Genomic DNA, 20,077 nt, shown 5'->3' on the forward strand with positions numbered 1-20,077 from the left:
AAATAACTGGTATCAGAAGATGTGAAAGTACGAGGGCTGTTCAGAAAGTAAGGTGACTTTTCGGCCCGCCCGGCTAGCCGCGCGGTCTAACGCGCTGTTTCCCGAGCGGGAAGGCGTGGCGGTCCCCGGCACGAATCCGCCCGGCGGATTAGTGTCAAGTTCCGGTGTGCCGGCCAGTCTGTGAATTGTTTTTAAGGCGGTTCTCCATCTGCCTCGGCGAATGCGGGCTGGGGAAATACGGAAGCGTCCGATCCCGCCCGTCTGCTTTGACCCATGACGTCACAAATATGGCGGAAGCAAAAACAAACACACACACTTTCCACAAGAAGCCTAATGACACTAACGGGACAAGCGCGGGAAATGGGGTGTTTTGGGTGTGGGTCAAACTAAATATAAACAAATTTAGACGCCTTGTGTAGCTACAACGTGTAAGTGAAGACAACCATGCATGAATACCCGCCCACCTCCCCAGGGGTCGTAACCTCTGCAACCCATAGAAGATAAAGATGCTTCAGTAGCTGATTAGTGTTTTTTGTCTTTAAAAAAAAAATCTCACGGGATAGAACGAACAGATCAGAAAGATAAATATAATAAACTAAAACAGAAAGTGGAGGAAACAGATAATTAAAATAAGTAATAAGTGTTTTTAAATTTTAAAAAAAATCTCACGAGACAGAACGAACAAATAAGATAAAACAGAACTGGGGACAGCCACACTCAAAACAAACTCCGCGCCGTCATGAGGTCACACACGACAACACCCTTACGTCACGGGTCAAAGCCGACGCGTGGGATCGGACGCTTCTGTCGACCCCGGGCTGGTTCCCCTTATTTCGCCTCAGTTACACCATGTCGGTGATAGCTGCACATACACTGTCTCTACGTACACATACACCATAATTATTGTACCACGCAAACATTTGGGGTTACATTCGTCTGGTAAGAGGTGATTCCGGGTGTGTGTGTGTGGGGGGGGGGGGGGGGTTCGGAGTGGGGGGGGGGAGTCGTTCACTGGGGGCCGAACCGCACAATAACCCTGGGTTCGGTGTGGGGCGGGGGTGGAGTGGGTGAACTGCTGTGGCCTGTTGTGGGGTTGTGAACCGCTGCGAGCTATGGCAGCACCAATCTCTCCAACGTTTCTAGGTCCCCAGAGGCTTTTCAAATTGCGCGGGCAACGTACATTCGATAATCAATCTTTTTTTCTGTTATTCGCATGTCCCGGACATGTGTTCACAATTTCAAGTGTACAGCGTATTTCTTTTGTTTTTGACAGATACAAAGGTTAGACGTGTTTTAGTGTGCTCGGCGATTTCTGATTATTATACGAAATGGAGCACAGAATTTGCATCAAATTTTATGCGGAAAATGGAATCAAGTGCTCTAAATGAAATGTTGAGAGTGGCATACAGTGAGCCTGCAAAGGACAAAAAAAAAAAAGTTACAAGCGGTACAGGCACTTGCAAGATGGCCGAGAAAATGGCAATGATGAACCTCGCTCTGGTCGCCCCAGGACATCGACAACAGATGATAACGTCCAAGCTGTGAATTACCGTAAGGGAGCTTGCTGAGGATGTTGGCATATCGGTCGGCTAGTTTCATGCAATTTTTTCGGCTATCTTGGGTATGAGACGCGTCTCAGCCACGTTTGTCCCAAATCCTCAGTTTTCATCAGAAGAACCGTCTAGGAGCTCTTGAATGTCTTCAATAATGATTTTTATTTGTTCAAAAGGGTCATAACTGGTGATGAAACCAATGACCACTTGTCCCAATGGAAGCGTCCCACAGACCCAAGACCGAAAAAAGCACGCCAAGTTCGATCAAACGTCAAAGCTTTGCTCGCTTTTTATGTTTTTCAGTTACCGTGGTGTAGCGCATCATGAATTTTTGCCTGAAGGTCGTACGTCCCTTGACGTTATCGCCGTCCGCGAGAAGCAATACACAAAAAATTTCCGGAATTGTAGAAAAACAATTCATGGGCTTCAGTGCACCAGCTCATTCATCGTTACTTGTGAGAGATTTTTTAGCCAACAACAAGTCGACAGTCATGCCTGAGCCACCATATTCACCGGATTTGGCCCCCGTCACTTTTTTCTGTTCCCAAAACTGAAGATACCTATGAAGGGACGAAGATTTTCAACGATTGAGGAAATAAAAACTGCATCGCTGGAAGCACTCAAGGCGGTACCAAAAAATGCTAATGAGAAGTGCTTCGAGGATTGGAAGAAGCGTTGACGCAGGTGTATTGTATCTGAGGGGGCTTACATTGAAATATGAATAATAAATATTTTTTCATAAAAATATGAAGTAACCTTACTTTTTGAACACACCTCGTATGTTACATTTCGTCATTGGTAATTGGCATAGTACAACGACTACAATATGGCTTTCAAGTTACCAGTGTTACGTCAGTCACATAAAACTGTTCGTTAGGTACATTGTACCACGTCAACATTCTCAGTCACGAGACATGGGCAAACTGCAATCGAGAGAAAATTTTGGAATCCAATTGGGCTAAACCACTCGGAGGCGCTGGATACGTGGTACACGCTGCATTTTGGTTTGTTTACAACTACAGTTTTCATCTTTACATCGTTGAAAACAGTTTCATCAGTATATATGGAAATCACTTTACAATGTTTTACAAAAAAGTAATCTTTACAAAAAAGTGTGTAAGAGATGTTTTGAGTTTTGACTACTTAAAGCACATAAATTAATAGTATCAGTAGAACTTCATAAATATCATTTCATAGCAATTTACAAAGTCCGGAAATACCAGCTGAGGCTTGTAGCATTCGTGTATGACGAACCTGAGGTGCCCACCTGTTGCTCGTTCTGACAATGGAAACAAATGTACGTCTGTACAGGAAATTCAAATCATTTTAGAGGCGCAAACTTGGAACCTCATATATAAATTCCATCAATAACATACGACAACCATTCTAGATTGCCTACGTAATTGAAACGCATTACCCCTCAGCATCAATTTAAAGCACCATCCAAAAAACAAATGTCCAAATGTGTGTGAAATCTTATGGGACTTAACTGCTAAGGTCATCAGTTCCTAAGCTTACACACTAATTAACCTAAATTATCCTAAGTACAAACACACACACACACACACACACACACACACACACACATGCCCGAGAGAGGACTCGGACCTCGGCCGGGACCAGCCGCACAGTCCATGACTGCAGCGCCTGAGACCGCTCGGCTAATCCCTCGCGGCTATCCAAAAAACAATCATGTGAAAACTAGTGCAGTATTAAGGTTAATGGTTTACTGGTAATTGTGCTACCTCACGTAACTCGCTCCCTTTTTACTTATATTACATGCCGCAGTTTTCTTTTTGGCCTATTTTTTTCTCCAAGTGTCAAAGAAAACTCTGACAGAAATAGGTATAATTATATCACAACAATAAGCGGCGATCGTACTAAAGTAATTGAGCAACTGAAGAATTAATAATTATAGAGGTTACTATATGGTGGGAAGGGAATTGGTTATAATTGGCACACTTGAAATGACGTACAAGAGATATTCTGTGATTGTATGACCACAAAACCCTTTTTTGTGAACAACAAGCATTGTGAAACGGCATGACCCAATTAAAGAATGAGGCAATGGGATAAAGGGTACACAAGATTAATCTTTTCCGATAAATGGCGTGCCATTCTGTACACTGGGAAACTCACACTCTAGACTTAATGAAACGCCTTAGTTCAGCTACGTTTGCAGTACGCATGATAGCAGAAATAGGTGAATTAAAAATGAAGAAGTTAGTTTATTCGGCCAAATTCCATTCACTAATGAGTTATGGAATCATCTTTTGGGGAAACTCCTCTCACAAAATTCAGAAACGAGTCATTAGAATACATCTGGTGTCAGTCCTAGATCATCATGTAGAGACCTCTTTAAGAAACTTGCTATTCTAACTACTACTTCTCACTACATAGACTCACTGATGTCCTTTGTCATTTCCAAATGTCTCTTTTTACACAAAATAGTGCAAAACATGATTATAATACCAGAACCAAAAACAATCTGAATAAGGACTATAAAAGCTTAATATTAGTACAAAAAGGAGTCAGATACATGGGTACTCAAATATTCAATAACTTACCAGAGCGCACCAAAGGTATTGTAAGTGATAAAGATCGGTTTGAGAGTGAATTACGTAACTTCCTGTTGGCCAACTCCTTCTACTCGATCGATGAATGTCTTCACAAGCTCATAACTCTGTCTGCATTGGAATTGTACAATATCTATGTATCTGAGTAAAAAAAAAACAAGCTTCGACTCTTTCCACGTCCCAGGAACTCAAGGGATCCGTGGAAAACGGTAAATGTAATGTAGTGTATTACCGCCAAGACTGTACTACTTTGCGTGACTTCGTCCTGTATTTTGTTTTGTGGACAAGATGAGTAAAAGTATAATAATTCACTACACATTTAGTATCATTCGCTACTGTTGGTCAAGGGCGGTAGAGTTTTCACAAGTGGTTGCTCAGCTCTTGGCTCTGCATGGCACAAATTGAAAACTCCTGTCAACAGCGCTACTGTAGCTATTCCATAACTCTTTCGCGTAATTTTATTTACAAGCTTTTGTGTTCACAGTATTACAAATAGTTGTACAAGATTTTTTAATATGTCAAGATTAATCTTGTGTACCCTTTATCCCCTTCCCCCTTTCTTTAATTGGGTCATGATGCTTTACAGTGCTTGTTGTTCACAGAAAAGGGTTTTATGGTCATACAATCACAGAATATGTGTTGTACGTTATTTCAAGTGCGCCAGTTCTAACCAAATCCTTTCCCACGCTATAGTAAACTCTATAATTTTTAATTTTTCAGTTTTTCAATACCCTTACGTACAATCGCAGCTTATGGTCGTGATATAATTGTACAGGGTATTCAATAAGTAACCAAAAAATGGTTCAAATGGCTCTGAGCACTATGGGACTCAACTGCTGTGGTCATAAGTCCCCTAGAACTTAGAACTACTTAAACCTAACTAACCTAAGGACATCACACACATCCATGCCCGAGGCAGGATTCGAACCTGCGACCGTAGCGGTCGTGCGGTTCCAGACTGTAGCGCCTTTAACCGCTCGGCCACTCCGGCCGGCAATAAGTAACCATTCAGTTCATAATTGGCCGTATTAAAGTCGTGGAAGAAATGCTGGAGGTGATCCCTTTGAACTTGAAGACACAGTTGCACACGTTTCTGCATGTTCGTGAAGACGTTGTGCAGAACATCGGGAGCGGTGTTCCGAATGTGACGTGGCAGCGCAGCTTGGAGTTCTTGTACGGTGTGCGGATGGCCTTCATAGGCCTTTCCCCTCAACATATATCATAGAAAGTAATTCGGTGGAGCCGAGTCGGGTGAACGCGGAGGCCAGAAACCTCGAGAGACGATTCGGTCACCGAAGACGTCCTTTAAAAAGTTCACCGCCTTCTGGGCGGTGTGTGCAGTCGCCCCATCCTGGTGGAACCACGTATTCCCAATTTCGTCCTCATTCAGTTCACCTACGAAGGTCTGTACCGTCCTGTACTTATCGTGTCCTGAAAGAAAATCCGCCCAATGATGCGTTTGCGTCACGGCGCACCAAACACCAATCTTTTGATCATGCAGTGGGGACACCTTAAATTTGTGCAGATTCTCCGTAGTCCATTCACGTGACCCGAGAGGTGAAACCATGCCTCATCCGTGAATAACGTTGTGTCAAGAATCCCCTCACCACTTGATGAGGACATGGAGGGGCATGTGGTCAGCACACCGCTCTTCCAGCCGTATGTCGGTTTACGAGACCGGAGGAAGGGCAGAAACAGGTAGCAAAAGTTGACAGGCGCCGGACGAAAGGTGTGTCTCAGTCTTAGTACGACCGACATTTTGTATGGATACACGGACAGTGACGTCCGGAGACTCTTGTGGAAGATGTAGCGTAAGTGAAAATGGAACGAGTCACGTGATGTAGCACAATTACCAGTGAATCATTAGCCTTAATACTACACTTGTTTTCACATGATCGTTTTTTAGATGGTGCTTTAAATTGATACTGAGGGTTAATGTGTTTCAATTATGTAGGCAATCTGGCATGGTTGCCATATATTATTGATGAAATTAATGTACGGGGTTCCAAGATTGCGCCTCTAAAATTCTTTGAATTTCCTGTATAGATGTGCATTTGATTCCATTGGCGGAAAGAGCAACACACAGGCGCCACGAGTTCCTCAAACGTGAATGATACATGCCTCAGCTGGTATTTCCAGACTTTTCACCGCAGCGCCAATCAGCGCGTTTTTCCAACGTATTAATTTCGACCACTCAATACTCTGTTGCTCATCTTTTTATAAGGAAATACTTTTTTGTAAAACATTGTAAAATGATTTCCATGTTTACTGATGAAAATGTTTTGAATGGTGTAAAGATGAAAACTGTAGTTGTAAACAAAACAAAATGCAGCGTGAAATTGGAAATTTGTGCTAAGTTCCTATGGAACCAAACTGCTAAGGTCGTCGGTCCCTAGGCTGACACAATACTTAATCCAACTTAAACTAACTTCCGCTAAGGACAACACCGGCATCCTTCCCCGAGGGAGGACTCGACCCTCTGACGGGACTGTGGCATAGGGACTGATGACCTTAGCAATTAAATCCCATAAGATTTCACACACATTTGAACATTTTTGAACTGTGGCAAGGCTCCTGAGACCGCGCGGCTACCCCGCGTGGCAATGCAGCGGCTACCACGCATCCAGCGACGTGTAACGGTTTAGTCCACTTGGTTACCAAAGCTTTCCCGTGTTAGCAGTTTGCACTTGTTTCGTGACTGAGAATTTTGATGTGATACAAGGTACCAAAAGAACAGTTTTATGTGATTAACACAAACTGGTATCTAGAAAGCCATAGTCTAGTCGTTCTACTATGTCTATTAGCAATGGTGAAATTTAAAATGCTTTCATTTCTTCTGATGCCAGATTTCGTTGTGTTTTATAGCCTTTCAAAATGACGGAATGTCGAAACGCGTAAGGTGTTTTTCGAAATAATAAAAGTGTGGTCAAGACACAAAAAAGTTGTAAAAGTGCATCAAAGTGGCCGCTTCGTGTCACAGCGTTTTTATGCAGACAGGAACTGCTGTCTGCCCTGGCAGTGGGCAGGATCGCTACATGCTGTACGTGGCACCGAGCCACGTCTCACAAGCGGCTACGTGGCAGGAACAGAGCTCTCGTCGACAGCACACTCACACAGGGCAAGTTCACTCCTGCGCGAAAATGCAAACACCTTTAGGGGCAAGGTCGCTTTATTGATAAGTGAGGTAACAGATGGCGCACCACATATAAAATGCTTCGATTCTCTTTCTTCGCGGTTTTCTCACCGTCCATGTTTCACTGCCATATAATGTTGTGCTCCAAACGTACATTCTCAGAAATTTCTTCCTTAGGTTAAGGCCTTTTGCCAGTACTACTCTGCTTTTTATGTCCTCCATGTTCCGTTGGTCAAGGGTCACCTTGCTGCCTGGGCAGCAGAATTCCATAACTTCATCTACTTCGTCATCATAAGTCCTGATACTAATTTTCTCGTTGTTCTCATTCCTGCTACTTGTCATTCCTTTCGTCTTTCTTCGATTTACTCTCAGTCCATATTCTGTACTCATTACACTATTCATTTCATTGAACAAATGCTGTAATTTTTCATGGCTTTCATACAGGATTGCAATGTCATCTACGAATCTCAACGGATATCCTTTCACCTCGAATTTTAATTCTACTCTTGAACTTTTCATTGATTTCCAACGTTGTTTCTTCGATGAATAGACTTAAAAATTGGGGCGAAAGATTGCGTCCCTGTCTTACACGCTTTGTAATCCGACCACGTCGTTCTTGGTCTACCCATACTATTTCGCAGGAACTATCCACTTCAATATCACTACAAGCCAAACTACTTCTGACAGCAATCAATACTCCACCACCAATTTATTTCATCTATCCTTTCTGAACACTGTTAGATCGTTAGAAAAAAATTATGCTGAACTTATTTCCGGCCTTAGCCAGCATTCTGTATAAGTATTTCAGCTTAAGTGCTTTCTATTAGGGCTTGGAGCCCTGGTTCTTTCCCAACACATCTACGACAATTTACAACTACAATACCGGTCGTTTCTACAACTACCTTCCTGTGTTTTACCTGCCCCCTTTTAGACGGACGCCCTTCCTGTGCTTCCCTGAGGCCCTCTAACCTAAAAGATCGCCCCCGCTACCCTTGCAGCCGCCTCCTGTGTGTAGTGCTGGTAACACTGACTGCATTGGTTTATCGTCACACCATCTTCCCTGCCGTACACTGTCAGGTTGTGTAGACAGCTATATGGCTCCAGTTGACTGCAGTGAGACAAAAACAGTTCAAATGCATTCCAGAGATGTTGCAGGGTTCAGGGAAGCGATTTGAACATTTTCCCGGTGAACTGAATGTTCAAACAAATTTAGGAGCTACAGCCAGTAATCGTTCAATACACCCCACGGTATTTCAAATGGACACAAAATTCCCCATAGTTATCCATGCAAATTGCTCGTATGTATATTACCGCTAAATTAAAATAAATCTATTATGCCTTAACGAACGTGCTACCTCTCTCCCTTGTTTGTACATTAAGCACAATATCAAATCTACCTCAGTGAGCTGATATTCCTAGTTCTGCAAGTACATCAACCTTTCTTCACTACATGCGCGACCTTTAAATCCTCTCAGTGCGTTTTTTGTTGTGTTTGTCTACCGCAGACATACCGTAACTGTCCAGTCTTGAAGCGTCACAGTGCTTTTATTTGACGATGTTATCAGTTTGTCTCACACTGATCTCTGAGAGGAGCTCGGTGCTAGGAATATTCCTTATTTATGGGCGAGGGCATCAGTCTTCCTAGCAGCCATGATGGCTTCCCGTTTCTCATCCTTTTTCCGTTCGCCAAGGTAGCAGGTGGTATCGTTTGAACTTTCAGTAGTGGCCAAAGTTTCTCCTCAGATCCCCAACCTGGCTAACCAACCTCCTATCTGCTAACGTCGCGAGGTCGCCAACCTGTGAGATTACGGCCCTCTGATTGGCCAGTTCAGGTGCGCGCTCGATTATCGCGGGTGGGCGCCAAAGTGGACAAAGGGGCAGTAGGCGGTTCTAGTGTGACCGTGCCTGAGGCCGGCGGTGCTGCTTCCAGGAGATGAAGTTTCGGCAACCATGAGCGCCGACGTGCACTGTAGCTTCGTGCCCTGAGGCCCAGAGGAAACCATATGGGTCGTTTTACTGATGTGCGTTCCTTAAATTACGGTTTATGCAATTCTTCCGGGTTATAAGACTGTAGGTTTTCCTTGTACAGTTAGGCATAATGTGCGCGATGTGTTGGTTAGTCACAGTAGCTTGCAGTTCGGTACTAAACTGTATGCTTTCATGCTCACTTTTCCACTTCGACTGGCAGTAGCTCTTTCAGTTCTCTCGTGCAAAACTTAGAATTTAGGTCATCCTATCTTGGAAACCTGTACCCTTTGTCCTACGCCGCCGGCCGGAGTGGCCGTGCGGTTCTAGGCGCTACAGTCTGGAGCCGAGCGACCGCTACGGTCGCAGGTTCGAATCCTGCCTCGGGCATGGGTGTGTGTGATTTCCTTAGGTTAGTTAGGTTTAAGTAGTTGTAAGTTCTAGGATACCTCAGAAGTTAAGTCCAAAATAGTGCTCAGAGCCATTTGAACCATTTGTGTTACGCCACGTGGTGAGTGTCTTGCGCCCCTTCATGTTTCGTTAACGTAGTCGGACCGCGAGCAAAAGTTATTTAGTATCGCCTGTGTGAATCGTTTCGCGTCCAGCTGGTTTTATTCCTTTAGTACAGTCTTTGGCTGATTCATAGTGGTGGTAGTTGCATGCGTGCAACCCCTTCCTTTAGTAAATTGAACACCGTTTGATAATACGGTGACCGTTCCTAAAATTCCTTTTCTCCTGCTATCGTGGCTTATTATGAACGTACGTTGGGGCAGGCTGCTGAACTCAATTCTTTCTTCCCCCACCCCCATTTGATTGTATAATTGTTCAGTATTCAAGTGTTAAATACACTCCTGGAAATGGAAAAAAGAACACATTGACACCGGTGTGTCAGACCCACCATACTTGCTCCGGACACTGCGAGAGGGCTGTACAAGCAATGATCACACGCACGGCACAGCGGACACACCAGGAACCGCGGTGTTGGCCGTCGAATGGCGCTAGCTGCGCAGCATTTGTGCACCGCCGCCGTCAGTGTGAGCCAGTTTGCCGTGGCATACGGAGCTCCATCGCAGTCTTTAACACTGGTAGCATGCCGCGACAGCGTGGACGTGAACCGTATGTGCAGTTGACGGACTTTCAGCGAGGGCGTATAGTGGGCATGCGGGAGAACGGGTGGACGTACCGCCGAATTGCTCAACACGTGGGGCGTGAGGTCTCCACAGTACATCGATGTTGTCGCCAGTGGTCGGCGGAAGGTGCACGTGCCCGTCGACCTGGGACCGGACCGCAGCGACGCACGGATGCACGCCAAGACCGTAGGATCCTACGCAGTGCCGTAGGGGACTGCACCGCCACTTCCCAGCAAATTAGGGACACTGTTGCTCCTGGGGTATCGGCGAGGACCATTCGCAACCGTCTCCATGAAGCTGGGCTACGGTCCCGCACACCGTTAGGCCGTCTTCCGCTCGCGCCCCAACATCGTGCAGCCCGCCTCCAGTCGTGTCACGACAGGCGTGAATGGAGGGACGAATGGAGACGTGTCGTCTTCAGCGATGAGAGTCGCTTCTGCCTTGGTGCCAATGATGGTCGTATGCGTGTTTGGCGCCGTTCAGGTGAGCGCCACAATCAGGACTGCATACGACCGAGGCACACAGGGCCAACACCCGGCATCATGGTGTGGGGAGCGATCTCCTACACTGGCCGTACACCACTGGTGATCGTCGAGGGGACACTGAATAGTGCACGGTACATCCAAACCGTCATCGAACCCATCGTTCTACCATTCCTAGACCGGCAAGGGAACTTGCTGTTCCAACAGGACAATGCACGTCCGCATGTATCCCGTGCCACCCAACGTGCTCTAGAAGGTGTAAGTTAACTACCCTGGCCAGCAAGATCTCCGGATCTGTCCCCCATTGAGCATGTTTGGGACTGGATGAAGCGTCGTCTCACGCGGTCTGCACGTCCAGCACGAACGCTGGTCCAACGGAGGCGCCAGGTGTAAATGGCATGGCAAGCCGTTCCACAGGACTACATCCAGCATCTCTACGATCGTCTCCATGGGAGAACAGCAGCCTGCATTGTTGCGAAAGGTGGATATACACTGTACTAGTGCCCACATTCTGCATGCTCTGTTGCCTGTGTCTATGTGCCTGTGGTTCTGTCAGTGTGATCATGTGATGTATCTGACCCTAGGAATGTGTCAATAAAGTTTCCCCTTCCTGGGACAATGAATTCACGGTGTTCTTATTTCAATTTCCAGGAGTGTAAATGAGTCCTTTAATCTTTACATTCTCCCTTTTAGTACGTGAAATAACCTTCAGTATCACAGTAGAATAATGCAGAACTATAGCGGTTGCTATAAGGTCGTTCAGGTCTCGCGCCTATAATGATAGGATAGAGGTTCAATATCGCACGCCTGGCACGACGATTGCACGCATCGTACCGATACTAGGATAATAGTTTTCAATTATGCCCCACTGATAAACTGGGAAGTGTTCAGGGCTCAGTGTGAGTACGTGAGCACTAAATCCACTTGATGTGGTGGAAGTAGTGGCCTCTGTTTTACCTTGCTGGTTTGGAAAAAAATATAAAAATTACAGCCCCTAAAGCAAGGGATAGTAACCAGAAAAAAAAACGAGCCACTGTTTTTAACTATATCTAACGAACTTTTGCACTTCGAATTCGAAATGGACATTAAAAAATTAAAAAAAGATAATCACTGAACAACGTCCTCAAGCGTTCGTGTATTCGAGGAAGTGTTATAATATGAACCCCACTACACCTAAATTAACATCAAAATTAAAAGTTCACAAAGAGAATCACCCAATTAGATTAGTCATTAATGCGGGAGGCAGTCCTGTTAACAAATTAACGAGGTTGCTCAACCAGTTCCTTATGTGTTTAGCAATAACTACTAGGGGTGTAACAATGTAGCCTAGATTAACGAAATCAAGACAAGCCGACCACTGAATTCTCCCGACTAGTCTGCCTGCTACGGTACATGATCATTGTCGTTATCTTCACAGCCGCAACCTCCAGACCTTAAGATAGACTATATTAGACATAAATATTAAATGACTGTGTATCATAGTTGAATTGCTTATAATGCTGGGAGATGAGGTTTCCTGTTGAATTTGGAGAAGAGACACATCGCTTATTTTTTTTCTGCGTTTCCGCCTTTGCTCAAATGGTTCAAATGGCTCTGACCACTATCGGACTTAACATCTGAGGTCATCAGTCCCCTAGAACTTAGAACTACTTAAACCTAACTAACCTAAGGACATCACACACATCCATGTGCGAGGGAAGATTCGAACCTGTGACTGTAGCGGTCTCGCGGTTCCAGACTGAAGCGCCTAGAACCGCTCGGCCATAGCGGCCGCCCCCGCCTTTGTGCATATTTGATTTCTTATTTGTATTGTTGTAGCGTCTTCGTACAGAGCACATTTCCTGCGTGAAGGTGGATTGCGGTTATAGGTGATTTTTGTTTTGTAATAAAACTGTGTTACCTGGCAAAAGATATTTTCACCCCTACAACTCTTAGCTTTCCCATTCCAAGGCCACTGTGCTGCTACATCCGTATCACTTTGATTAGTTGTTACGGCGCAGAGTAATACCGGTTCCAAGGTTCAAAATTTTCAACGGAGTTCAACGACCTTGACGTAAGACAGGCTGGTTACGCCAGGATTAGCGACGGACCGGGCAGCACGGCGAGGCAGCACGGTCTGCAGCTCTGCAGCAGCTGAGTGAGTGAGAGAAAGAGAGAGAGAGAGAGAGAGAGAGAGAGTGAGAGAGCACACGAAGTGGGAAAACGGAGAAGGACGGCGACTAAGCAAAATAACACGCACGCTCGTTCGCAAGAAGCAATAGACAAGGCTAGGAAAACCACTCATAGACTAACTAGCTGCTAATACAGGATTAAACCAAGGGTAGCAGAATAGCGAGGCTACATGCGGTCATCACTAGTAAACCGCACGTCACATTCTAACATTCTGCGTGGTGTCTGTTTGTTCTATATCGTATCTCCCTACCACTTTCGCGCAAAGACGCTCTGAGCGTGTTTTTTAGGGAATTGACTAGTTTGAACCTGGGACCTGTTGCTGGTAAGGAGACGCCAGACCACACATGACATGTACAGTTCAGAAGAGTTCAGTGAGACTAGCGATGCTATAATCAAATACTTAATGATTTCAGGGTCAGCTCCACTGCACTCCCTGTAAAAGAATCTTAATACTAACTAAATTTAGTGGAAGGGGTTCAAGGCTTTCCTATTTTTAGTTAGCTGGTAAAATAACGTCGAAAAAGCAGTTAAGTTTACCATTGGAAATTTTATTCTACTCACGAAACATCGTTTATAAATTGCACTATTGATAAAAGGATATGTTTTAATACAGGATGGTAAAAACCAACTGCGTTCAACAAAAATGTGGAAGAATATTCCCTGAATGGGTTACCAAGTTCTATAATGGATCGAAGGATGACCTACACCATATCACATCTATAATCTAGGTTTAAATTAAGTTTCACAAAAGAGAAAACTATCAAAATGCTGACCCTCAATTATCTTTAATTACTTATCTAACTTGTCGTAAATTACAGTGTCTGATGTGGCTTCTCAATAACTATATAACAGAAAAATCATCGCGTTTCAGATTTTTACTTCAAGTGGCAAATGTGAACACCATGACCTTTAATTGACGATAGACACTAGTATTACGCAAAAAGGGGGTGTAACAGATGAGACTTCTGCAGTTCTGAGTGAAGCTTTATGCGCTGTTACGCGGCATCGCGTGCGTTCATTACCTTGTTGGTGTTCATCAAGGGGCGGCGGGCAGCGCAGCTCCGCTCACCTCGCTGTCTCGGAAGCAACTCTCTCCTAACTTCTCCTTACTACTATTTACCGAAGTTGGTTTAAAAAAAAAAGTATCTGGCTGTGTTTTCATCTGACCAATCAGGGTCTCAACGTTAACCTTAAGCTCCGCCTACAAAAATTCTGATAATCCAATGAGAAACGTTATACTTTTCGTGGTGGGGCAATGTTTTTTAAAGTTTGCAACGTAACAGAGACGCGAAAAAGTCTCACGCTAAAACTTGCAGCTGGTGTGGTCCTTTTAGCGTTATCGTAAGATCTATACTGTTCTTCTGGAGGGCTCTAGCTTTTAACATTGGCTGGGGGGGTGGTCCTGACGTAACAGAAACGCGAAAAAGTCTCACGCTAAAACTTGCGGGTGGTGTGGTCCTAGCAGTTAGCTGGCGACGTGGGTGTCCGTCCGTCCCTTATCGTAGGGCCTTCCAGCTTAACACAGTTCTGCTCTCGGCTACTGTTCTCGTTTCTCCCCTAGGAACTGCGTCTGTCTCACGGTGGGAAGGTATGACATGCATTTAGGCATTCTTGTGTTAGTCTGTGGTATCCCATTTGCTCACTCGTTACTCGTATTACTTTGGTTAATTTAATGTCGCGATTTATTCGGAGCTATGTGACATACTACTGGATTTGCTTACCATGTCAGGGTTTTCATGGAAGGTATTGGATTTGCCTGACACCTTACAACATAACTACGGAGAGCTCTTTCAGTACCGGAGCCCCAGCTCCAAGTAGAGAGCACGGTTCAGGCCAATGGGAACGATGGAGTCCGTGTCGGCGACACTCCGTTCTGTAACCGTGTTTTTTAGTAAGTCCTGTCTCAGAACAACAAGCGCAGCACCAGCCAGCCGTGGAGTGCCGCAGAGCTGAACTTCGTGCTGTGTGACACCGACCGCCACTGATGGGACAGCTGACGAAGTACCAGCACCAGTGCAGCACCAGCTGCTGTGTGTACTCTCTGAGTGTGGGACGGAAGACGACGACCAGGCGGGCAGTGCTGGGTTCGACGCCTGCCGTCTACACCACACCGCGGATGGGGTGGTCCAGGGAAGAAGGAGCACGGAGCGGGATCGAGTTCACTCCCTCAGCCGGTAACGGCCATCCGCGCTCTACCAGGCTGGGCTAAGCATCCGCATCGACCCCAGGGGAACGACGTCTCGCCAGGACTGGCGCAGCGTACGACACTGACAGTCTGTCCGTGAAAAGGACAGGAGGTAGCTGCGGCCAACAGCGCAGCACCCTTTGTAAAACTTGTCACACGAAACGATTCACCGAACAGTCATATTTTCTTATCACCACCAGCGCTTCCAGACGATTCCTGACGTGCAGAGGCGTCGTCCGCTCGGCCCCTCTGTGTAGTAATTAACCGACACTGCGGCTGACGGCGACAATTCATTTGGCCCACAAACCGCCATAATTGGTTCAAATGGTTCAAATGGCTCTGAGCACTGTGGGACTCAACATCTTAGGTCATAAGTCCCCTAGAACTTAGAACTACTTAAACCTAACTAACCTAAGGACAGCACACACACCCATGCCCGAGGCAGGATTCGAACCTGCGACTGTAGCAGTCCCGCGGTTCCGCCGCCATAATTGCACAGTGAATCTGTGAGCACTTTAGACGTTTTGCCCACAAGAACTGAACTGTGGCGCGAACTTCAATTTTCCAGTACGTTTCCAGTTGCTGCGTCATTTCAGTGGCGACTGGCAGCGTGGGACCACACGCGTATTTTGATAGGAATAAAGATTCTTTCGGTGTACGACACTAACGCTCCTATAGATTGTAGCAGAGGCACAGAATAGCGAGTATACACAAAGGGAATCGGGGAGCGGTTCTTTTGACACGATCGAGTCAAGCTTCACGCACGACACCATATTAACACCGAGTAAACGCAAAACGATAGCACCTTACCATTACGGCTCAAAATGGACGTTCTTAGGAAAGAGAACCAACGCAACCGACTAAATGAAAAAAAAAATAATTAAGAAATGGAACGCTGCTGAAACAAGTTGCGATAAATTTTTAGTTAAAAACTTGTCACGTAAGCTTTTAAATTTATTGCTGTTCACTTGTGCACGCTTTGAACTGACACTACTTTTAGCCTCACATGACGATGAAGCTACTTAGCTTTTCTGGGATTCTGTGCTGATAAATCCACTTCGGTTTCTACAGAAATAGCTCTTGCGAGACATTCTGTTAAGTGTTTCAGTGTTCGTATCAATACTGGAATTTTCATTCATGATTTCAGCCGGAAAGCGACACTTTTTACTTACGTGTCTGGATGAACAGTCTCTAACGGCGATCGTCAGCCGTCGGTAATCAAGTGAAAATAGATTGGCTTGGCTTGCGATTAGCGGGAAATCTGGCTTCGATTCCCAGGCGGCACAAATTTCCAGATGTCACTATAATCCGTTCATTATAAGAATAGACCAGATGCAAACAAACACAAACGCGATGACCGGTCAGAAGCCGTACGCTCTTGTAAGTAGGTCCTACTTATGTATTAGATATGTTGTTACTAAGTTACGTTAGATGAAACTTTAAGATGTTCAAATGTATTAACAGCTATCAAAGTTTTTCTTAATTACGCTTTAGCTAGGTAGTTTTTATTTCAAAAATCGTATAGAGTGGCACAGCCTCTGCTGCGTTGTGCTCTGATAGTCGCGCTGTTAATGCACAGTGAGAAAATGGCTGGGCTCCTTTCTGTTCCGTAGTGAAACACACGCATTGGGACACGGCTAGAAAGGCGCCGAGAAACAGGCTGTTCTTAATGTTTTTCATAAATTTACGGTGATAATCGGATTTGAAGTTTTCCCAGCGCTGTGTATAATGTAGCTGAGACACACATAAATGCTGAATGTGTAGCGGAGTTGGTAGTGTAATACACGTCTTCAATATGAAATACCTACATCTCGTAATTATAAAACTGATCATCATTTTTTATGAATAATGCACGTCTTCTTGTTTCTAATTAAATACGACCATCGTTTTATACCATAGATGCAGATAAGTACCGTAGAAATATGGAAAACAATCATTTTAACAGCATCGAATACATCATACACCATTACAGTATGAACCCAGCAGAACTGATCTGGAGCCAAGCTGCGGGATTTGGCCCGAAAAGTAACAAGACTGTTGAGGCTGCCAGACGTAATGGAACTAACGCACGCAGCTTTTTCACATGGCACTGCCGAACGCTGCCGGGATATACAATGGCTCGTCGTCAAAGAAGAAGAGAAAATGTTACGCCTGATTGGCTTCGTGGATTCTGTAGTTGATAGGCTCGTTATCAACGTAACAGGTGACACTTCCAGATATGAAATGTATTTATCGGATTCGAATAAGGAAGAAGCTAAGAGATTACTAGAAAACTGACTGTAAGTAATATCTTCAGTGGCTTCAATATTTAAGTATACGGTGAAATCCTTCAATACTCTCTTACGTATCAAATGGTTCAAATGGCTCTGAGCACTATGGGACTTAACATCTATGATCATCAGTCCCCTAGAACTTAGAACTACTTAAACCTAACTAACCTAAGGACATCACACAACACCCAACCATCAAGAGGCAGAGAAAATCCCTGATCCCGCCGGGAATCGAACCCGGGAACCCGGGCGTTCTCACGTATCACTCAGCTTATGCAGAAACATTACCCTGTGGTTAGATGAGGAATTTCCATCATTATTGGTTTTAATAACAATGGTACGTTAGCTAAAAACGATGTCGTGTTGCGGTTTTCGGCCGGCCGGTGTGGCCGAGCGGTTCTAGGCGCTACAGTCTGGAACCGCGCGAGCGCTACGGTCGCAGGTTCGAATAGTGCCTCGGGCATGGATGTGTGTGATGTCCTTAGGTTAGTTAGGTTTAAGTAGTTCTAAGTTCTAGGGGACTTAAGTCCCATAGTGCTCAGAGCCGTTTGAACCATTTGCGGTTTTCGTCTAGCCGTCAAAGGAGCGTATTGTGGGAGATCTGAAGTGCGTTATTTCATTCTGCTTAAAAATTAAATGACATTCGAAGCTGGCCACGTCACAGTAGGCTAGCTGTACCAGCTGAACGGCCAGTACTGTCCAAGACAAATGGGCCGGTAAAGCTGTTGTCCCGTACTATCGCTAAGTCAATGTGCGCGTAACGCACAGCGCAAAACGTACCCTTATTATCGTACTTGACAGTACCACTGGCGGATTAAAGGAGGCGGTGGTGGCTGTCGCCCCACCCCCCCCCTCCCCCCTTTACCTTGCCTTACTTGCAAGTTCGTAGCTAGAATTTCATCATGTTATGTTTTCACTCTCCTGTACGCTTTGAGAATTTTTTTTTATTTAAAATCAAAATTTGGCCTCTGAAGTGGTACCCCATTTTATCCAGATGTAGAGTGTATTACTTTGTTGTTCTTATCTGCTCTTCTCCAAATCTCGATCATTTCTATGTTCTATTTCAGGTCATATTTTGTGTCCACGTACTGCTTGTGACTTATCCTGTACAACTGTATTGATCAAAGTAGAATGACAGGACAACACCCACATCCATCCCGCAGCCAGAACAGCGCAGCCATTCGCAGCACGGACTCTGGGGTTCCCCGACTTCCGTACCCCCGACCAGTGGCGCGCGCTGCGCTAAGCCCGTACGGTGCTACCTGCCGTGCCTCCCTTATTGTCAGTGTGCAGAGTCGTGCACTTAGCCATCTCGTCTCTGGCTGAATAGCTTACACGATCAATTCCTGTTACTGGTGTCGACTGTTTCATTTCTGTCAGCTGTGTACCGTGAAACGAGCTTCAAAGATAACATCTTTCTTCTCTAAAAAACAGAAGACAACAGGTGAGTTTATTATAGAGTAAGATTATGCTTCGTGAAGTGTTATACGGACAAAATTTGTTTGTTCATGTATATGTATTACTTAATTTTAGAGCTGAGTTCTTAATGTCAAGCTATTTGAGAATACACTAAAATTTTTCATAGGAAGAAGAGTTTGGTATATTTTCTTCCGTAGTTGGTTCATTTGTTTTCATATGCTGCGGCTGTCTACTTAAGTTGGAAAGTTGAGAGTTTTTCTATGGATGTTACTTTACTTATTGGGCATGAAGTATTTGTATGGCCACCAATCACCTTTGTGATCGATGAATCAAACCAAATTAATTTTATGTTCGAGACAGCAACAAGTAACATTTTCATGGCCGGAAGCACTTGTTTTAAGGAGTCTTTTTTTGCGGAAACTGTACGATGTTGCAAAGAATAGCCTTATCTTTCCTGTTTCCTTGTGTTTTTACGAACTGTTGAACTCGGTATCAATGACGTCTACGGGAAGTACCTTTGCCTTAGAAGTTATTTTCAGCTGGGGAGGGGGAATTCTGATGATAAAATTGCCAGTGGTCTGTCTCGTTTGAGATCTGCAGGCAGACTGACCGTATTTCAGAATACATCGGATGGTCACATTTGAATATGAAGTCTCAACAATGTATTACTACGAAAGATTGTTGCTTCCGCGCGTTGTTCCTAAAGTAGCAAACGACTGGCATTGCGCTTGCTTGCCAAGTTGCATACCCTGCTTCAACTGCCTGCTTAACTTTTTTTATTGTCGATAGATATAAAAACGATACACTACAATTACTATATTAATCTATAAAATAAAACTTTACAATTAACAAACGAAAAGAAACAACTCAAGGTAGCAAATTTACAAAGAAACAGCACTGGATACTTGCTTCATCATTTTGTCAGTATCATGGCATTTTACCTCTCAGGATACGTTTAAATCTCATCTTCCATGCGAAATCATCCAATGTGTTATCTTTAGGCCTAATTACAAAATATCACTTAAATGTGATTTTTTTTCCCGAAAACATGCTCATTTCCTGCGCACCGTGATCTAAAACCGAAATGTTTGACTGCTAACAGGTAAGATACTTTGAATGCAGTACAACCTGAAATATCAGTGTCAAATGCAAATAAACACAAGCGTCTTTTTTATATGCAGGACGTATACAT

General features: G+C 44.6%; 1 protein-coding gene across 1 annotated transcript in view; it reads right to left on the minus strand.

Annotated features, from left to right (window-relative positions):
• LOC126106201 (cytochrome P450 4C1-like) overlaps window positions 1–20,077 on the minus strand; it is an 82,654-nt gene that overhangs the window by 49,297 nt on the left and 13,280 nt on the right. The window lies entirely within an intron of this gene.

This window comes from Schistocerca cancellata, chromosome 10 (assembly GCF_023864275.1).
Source record: "Schistocerca cancellata isolate TAMUIC-IGC-003103 chromosome 10, iqSchCanc2.1, whole genome shotgun sequence".
Classification (NCBI taxonomy): Eukaryota; Metazoa; Arthropoda; class Insecta; order Orthoptera; family Acrididae; genus Schistocerca; species Schistocerca cancellata.